This window comes from Megascapheus bottae, chromosome 6 (genome assembly GCF_031878675.1).
Source record: "Megascapheus bottae isolate mThoBot1 chromosome 6, mThoBot2.hap1, whole genome shotgun sequence".
Taxonomy (NCBI): domain Eukaryota; kingdom Metazoa; phylum Chordata; class Mammalia; order Rodentia; family Geomyidae; genus Megascapheus; species Megascapheus bottae.
In genome coordinates this window covers 21,434,570-21,441,539 of record NC_143514.1, presented here as the reverse complement: position 1 = coordinate 21,441,539, position 6,970 = coordinate 21,434,570, and positions in this window count along the sequence as shown.

Below are 6,970 nucleotides of genomic sequence, written 5' to 3'. Positions count from 1 at the left end.
TTGGTGGGAGTGCAAACTCTATTCAACCAGTATGGAAAGCAGTATGGCATTTCCTCAAAAGGCTAATCATAGAGCTCCCCTATAACCCAGCAATTCCACTACTTGGCATTTACCCAATCATCCAGAAACAAGGACATACTAAACCCACTAGTACAACAATGTTTATTGCAGAACTTATTTACCATAGCAAAGATATGGAACCAACCCAGTTGCCCTCAGTAGATGATTGGATCAATAAGATGTCGTATTTATACACAATGGAATTCTGTGCTGCCATCAGAAAGAATGACATTGCCTCATTTGTAAGGAAATGGAAAGACTTGGAAAAAATGATATCAAGTAAGCCAGACCCAAAGGAACATAGGCTCAATGGTTTCCCTTATTTGTAATAATTAGTAAAAACCTTGGACTCTCCTAGCAGAGGATTACAATAGCTCAAAACCTAGGTATATAAGGTCATATAGTATGAAACTAAATGAAAAGATCTCTAGGATATGGAAGCAGCTTAATTATGAGGGATTGTTGTTCTTAATGTACTCGTTATTTCTCTTCTCTTTTGTTGCCTTTTGGTTAATCTCATATTGCTACTGCATCTCACTTTGTTACTTGGTAAATTGTATATCCATTTTTTTTGTTTATTTGAAATAGGAAAGGAACGGGGTGGGGGGAATCAAGATGATTGGGAGGGGGTTAGGAGAGGAAAAGGGGAACAAAAACATGTGAAGGGATACTATAATCCCTTTATACATGCCCCAAACACTAAAAAATAAAATTAAAAAAGAGAAATAAAACTAATAATACTAATACTAATAAAAGAACAGAGATAAACCTTGTTTCCATATCCTGGAGTTTATTTCATTTAGTCTCATCGTGTATGACCTATGTATCTTATGGTTTTTTGTTGTTGTTTTTTTTTGCCAGTCCTGGGTCTTGAGCTAAGGGCCTGAGCACTGTTCTTGGAATTTCTCAAGGCTAGAACTCTACCACTTGAGCCGTGGCACCATTTCTGGCTTTTTCTACTGAACCTGGGTCTTTGTGCTTGCTGGGAAGCACTCTACCACTAGGCCAAACTCCCGGGCCTACCTTATGTTTTGAGCTATTGTAATCCTCTGCTAGGAGAGTGTTAGGTGTATACTAATTATTGCAAATGAGGGAAGCCATTGAGCCTATGTTCCTTTGGGTCTGGCTTACTTCACTTAATATCATTTTTTTCTAATTCTTTCCATTTCCTTACAAATGGAGTGATATCATTCTTTCTGGTGGCAGCATAGAATTCCATTGTGTATAAATACCACATCTTGTTGATCCAATCATCTACTGAGGGGCAGTTGAGTTGTTTCATATCTTTGCTATGGTAAATAAGTTCTGCAATAAACATTGTTGTACTAGTGGCTTTAGTATGGCCCTGTTTCTGGACATTTGGGTAAATGCCAAGGCGTGGGATTGCTGGAGCATGGGGGAGCTCTATATTTAGTCTTTTGAGGAATCACCATACTGTTTTCCATACTGGTTGAACAGAGTTTGCACTCCCACCAACAGTGTAATAGTGATCCCTCCTGGCCACATCCCTACCAGCATCTGTTGTTAATAGGTTTCTTGATCATGGCCATTCTAACTGGAATGAGGTGGAATCTCAAAAGTTGTTTTGATCTGCATTTCTTTTTTGGCCAAAGATGGTGAGCATTTCTTCATGTGTCTATGGGCCATTCTTATTTCCTCTTCAGAGAAGTCTTGTTTTAAGTCTATAGCCCATCTTTTAATGGGATGGTTGTTTCTTTGAAGATTTGTTTTGGAGAGATTCATTTTTTTGAGCTGTAGGTATATTTTTGTCTATTGTAGAGGTAGGGAATATTTTCTCCCACTCTGTGGGCTTTCTACTTAACATGCTATGTTCTTTGCCATACAGAGCTCTGCAGTTTAATGCAATCCTATTTATCCAAACTTTCTTTAGTTTGTTGTGTTTCTGGGTCTTTATTTAGAAAGTTTCAACCTGCACCAAGAAGACCTAGTGTATCTCTTATTCCTACTTGTAAAGTTTTCAGGGTATCTGCTTTTACCTCAAGGGTTTTGATCCATTTGGAGTTAATTCTTGTGCAGGGTGACAAAGAAGGATTCAACTTTAGTTTTCTACAGGTGCAAGCCTCTATCTTGAGCCCTGCGGATATAGCCATAAGAAAACCACACAAAACCTTCCCTTAAGAGAGCTTATATTCTAGTTCTAGCCTGGAATCAGAGTAGTATGTGTGTTGTGCTTTCTTTCTGGGAGGTTTCAAAACAAGGGATGAATAGGAAAGCTGCCCTGTAAAGCTGAGGTAGAGAGTGAGTGAGAAGGATGGCAAGCTAAGCATTCACAAATGCAAGTGTGTGTGTGGTAGAGAAAGTAGCCTAAGGCACAGTACTGTCCCCGATCTTATGTGCTCTAGGCTACTTCTCTACTACTTGAACCATAAGTTGTACTTCTGGCATTTTGGTGGTTATTAGAAATAATAGTTTCATAGACTTTCCTTCCAGGGCTGGGTGCTTTGAAATGATCTTCAGATCTCAGCCTTCTTAGTAGCTAATAGCTATAGGGGTGAGCCAACAGTCCCCAAGTCACAGTATTTATTCTCAGACACCCTATTATCTGTGGGGTGGCCTAGGGATTGTTGGATGTTGCCAAACATATTATTTTATTACTATTATTTTACTAAAAAGGGGCTTCCTTTTCTGTTAATCTGTGGGTGAGGATGGAAGACAGCTTGGCCAGTTATCCTAGGCTCAGTAGGTGGGTCAGAGGAGGCCACGTGCTACCCTGGGAAGGGATCCGGATCTAGAAGGAAATGGGAATGTTTTATCTACCTATGTAACAGGGACATAAGTGTCCTGAGCAGTGTGAAGCCTTTTGTTTTAGCATTTGTTTTCCTTGTTCTGCGCCTCAGCTAGCTGTGGAAGGTTCTGGCTGGATTACAGAGGTAGAATGCCCTGCCAAGTGACCTTGGGATCAAATTGTCTAAGGAAGGGCTACAGGGATTGCCTCACCTTTCAGTGGGCCAGGGAACAACATCACACCAGTTGAGTGAACTTGAGAAGGGAAGGCATGAGGAAGACAGAACTGGGAGGGTGAACCATGAGAGGACAATGAATGAATGGGCAGAGCTGCAGAGCTGTCAGGTCCTGGGCTCTTGGCACTGCCCTAGAGGGTCAACAGAAGTGAGAAGCAGCAGGAGAGCAGCCTGGGCTGGAAGGTCTCTGGTCTCCAGGGAGAGAGCAGTCACAGGCCCCAGGCACTGCTGCTCAGCTGTCTGACATTCCAGACATCTGCTGGGCCATTGCACAGCCAGTGCTCTCTCTAGGCCAGAGACTTGCTTATTACAAGTTCCTAGGTCTCCTGATCTCTATAAACAAGGTCTGGCTTTGATCTGTGGTTTTCAGCTATTTCCCTTTTTTAAATTGGAGAACTGCCTTTTAAACAAAACTTTACAAGGATCCTGGTTTTAGAACATTGAGATTTTTATCTCACCCTAGTCAGGATGGCTATCAAGAACCAAGTGCTGGCAAGGATGTGAGAGTGAGTGTGGGGGTGGGTGGGGAAGGAACCTTTATACACTCTTGGTGGGAATATGAATTAGTGTTACTACTTGGAGAATCAGTGTGAAGAGTTTTTTTTTTTACCTGTAAATAGCAATACTCTACAATCCAGCAATACCATTTTGGATGTTTACCAAAGGAAATTTGTGCCGGATACAATAGAAGCCCTTGCATACCCATGTTTATTATGAAACCATTCACAATTGCCACGTTATGAAGCCAGCCTAGATGGAATATTATTCAGCCATAAATAAGGCAGAAATGATGGTTTACTGAAAGTGGATAGAAGTAGAGATTATCATTTTTATGTATACATGCACACATATATAAAACATAGACATAAAAATGTAACTGTACGAGAGGTGCCATGAAAGGAGGTAGGAGAGGACAGGGAAAAGGAGAGTGATGTAGGGTGAATGGTACCGTAATATAGGGTGCTAATGTATGGAAACAGCATGAGGCAATCAACTGGAAACTTGAAAAATAGGGGAAGGAAGGATCAGGAAAGAGAGCAAGAGGGTTAATCAATCCATGTGCAATATACACATGTATGGTCTACTATAAGAAACCCATTTGTATAATATACACTAATATAAAAATGAGTCTCAAACATCAGAAGGGGGATTGATATACAAGAAGTAATGTACCCAATAACTGATGAATGTAACTGTAATCTCTCTTTACATGTCCTGATAATAAAATACAATTGAAAAAAATTGAGTCTGCTATACTCTTTACCTGACTTATGATTCTGTAACTCCTATGTATATCACCTTTATAATAGAATTTAAAAAATTGAAAATTGAAAAATGTGTCTCCCACAAGAAAGGATCCGTGTGTGTGTGTGTGCGTGTGTGTCTGTGTCTGTGTCTGTGTCTGTGTGTATGTGTTTAATTGGAGATAAGAGTCTCATAAACTTTCCTGTCTGGGCTTTGATCTACAGTCTTTAGATCTCAGCTTCCTGAGTAGCTAGGTTTACAAGCATGAGCCACTGGTGCCTGGAAGGAATTCCAGTTTTAAGAAATAGTACAAAGTAGAGCTGTTTTGGTTGAGGCAATTCAGGTAGGGGCTGGAATCCTGTCTTCTCCCCTTACCGTAGCCCTCAGTGGACTCTCAAAGCCCAGGTTCTTGACAGAGTACTACTGTATAAGCAGTTCTGTGCAAGAGCCTTTTAGCTTGTGACATTCTTACATATGTTCCATGGACAGGCAGGGAAGCAGAATGCCAACAGAGTTCAGGGTATAAATGAGTATGAATAACTGGCACTCACATGGGGCCTAATCATTAAATGATGTCCTTCTTTTATGATTTCATGCTTAGTTTCCCCAGTTGGTTTCTTCTGTGTACTGTCTTTTCTGTTTAATGTTTCATTTTTCTTTTCTTTTTTAAATTTCTTTTTATTTCATTTTTTCCAAATTCTATTATTTTATTAAAGAATTTATTAACATTGATTTTTATACCATATTTCAAATGATGTATTTAACAAACAAGTATTCAAGAAGGGAATCTCTATATACAATCATTGGCACTTAGATTTTAGAACATAATTAAAATTAGGCTGAGGGTTTATATGTCATAGATACATATTAATCTATGTAATAAAACATTATGTCTATAGATTCATAGATTTTTTTTGCCAGTCTTGGGCTTTAGCTTAGGGCCTGAGCACTGTCCTTGGACTTTCTCAAGGCTAGAGCCCTACCACTTGAGCCTCAGCACCACTTCCATCTTTTTTCTATGCATGTGGTACCAAGGAATTGAACCCAGGTCTTCATGCATGCTAGGCAAGCACTCTACCACTAGGCCAAACTCCTGGCCCCAGATTCATAGATTTTTAAGTCTATGTAATTGTGTTTATATTTCCAGTACCATGTCCATAGCATTGGGTACGCAAATATTGAGTCCTTGCTCTTGTACTGTTTGGATCTAATAATCACATATCAAGGATACCATGAACCTTTTGTTCATTTGGTCTTGACTTGTCTCCTCAACATGATTCATTCTAGATTCATCCACTTCCCTGCGAATGCCATTGTTTTCTCTTGTCTGTTGGCTATGTAGAATTCCATTTTTTTTGTGTGTGTGTGTCTCTCTCTCTATATGTATATATCACATTTTTATTTCATTTTTAAATTTTATTTTATTGTCAGGATAATGTATAGAGAGGTTACAGTTACATTTGTCAGGTAATTTTATTCCATTAAAATTAATTTTATTGTTAAGATAATGTACATAGGAGTTACGTTTCATATGTAAGGTAGTGAGAACATTTCTTCTCAAACATTTTTATTATCTTCAGGTAGTTGCACAATTGAAGTAGTTTGAATACAATGTATCTTAATCACTATCATCCTTTTCAATATTTTTATCCACCCTTTCCAACCTACCTCTGCCTTATCCTAATTTTAGTTTATGTATTGAAATTTTTTTTGTTGTTGATTGCTTGATCTCAAGGCTGGGTGCTGTTCCTGAGCTCTTTTGCTCAAGCTTTTGTTTTTGCTCTACCGCTTTGAGCCACAGTTCAATTTCTGGTTTTTGGATGGCTGTTGCAGACATCTCACATACTTTCCTGCCAGGGCTGGCTTTGAACCACAATCCTCAGTTTTCAGCCTCTTGGTTAGCTAGGGTTAGGGGTATAGGTGTGGGCCACAGCACCCAGCTTTTTGTTTGTTTGTTTGTTTGTCTGGGCCTAGGTTTTGTCTCTGAGCTCTTCAGCTCAAGGCTTCTACTGTCCTACCCCTTGAGCTTTTTGTTTATGTTTTTCTGCGACTTAACAAAGCAGTTTATGTGTACAATGCATCTTGACTTGTGTCATCACTTCAACATTTTCACTCCCCATTTACCCCACACCTTCCCTTATAATTCTCAATTCTGTGATATATACATATATACAATGAATTCTTGCCTTCAAGTTGCCTCTTTCCCCTTCATTCATCTACTCTTCCCTTGGCATACCTTCTCTTCTTGCAAGTACTCATTTCCTGGTATTTTGGGTGGATTGAATTAGTCTTTAAAAAGAATCACACTATTTGAGCTCTCCACAGAGTATATTATACTTCAGTTAATTCATTTGTAGCCTCTTGCTCACCACCAAGTGTGTTAACTTGTAGATTTATGGGCACATTCTAACTACTACAAACGAGGGAAAACATGCAACCTATGTTTCTCTGGGTCTGGCTTACTTTACTTAACATGAATTTTTTCCAAGTCTTTCCATGTCCTTAGGGATGATACAATTTCATTCTTTCTGATGGATGAGTAGAATTCCGTTGTGTATATATACCAAATTTTCTTGATCCATTCATCCATTGAAGGACATTTGGGTTGATTTCATATCTTGATTATAGCAAAAATTCTGCAACGAACATGGTTATGCTGGTAGCTTTAGTGAGGCCTTATTTGT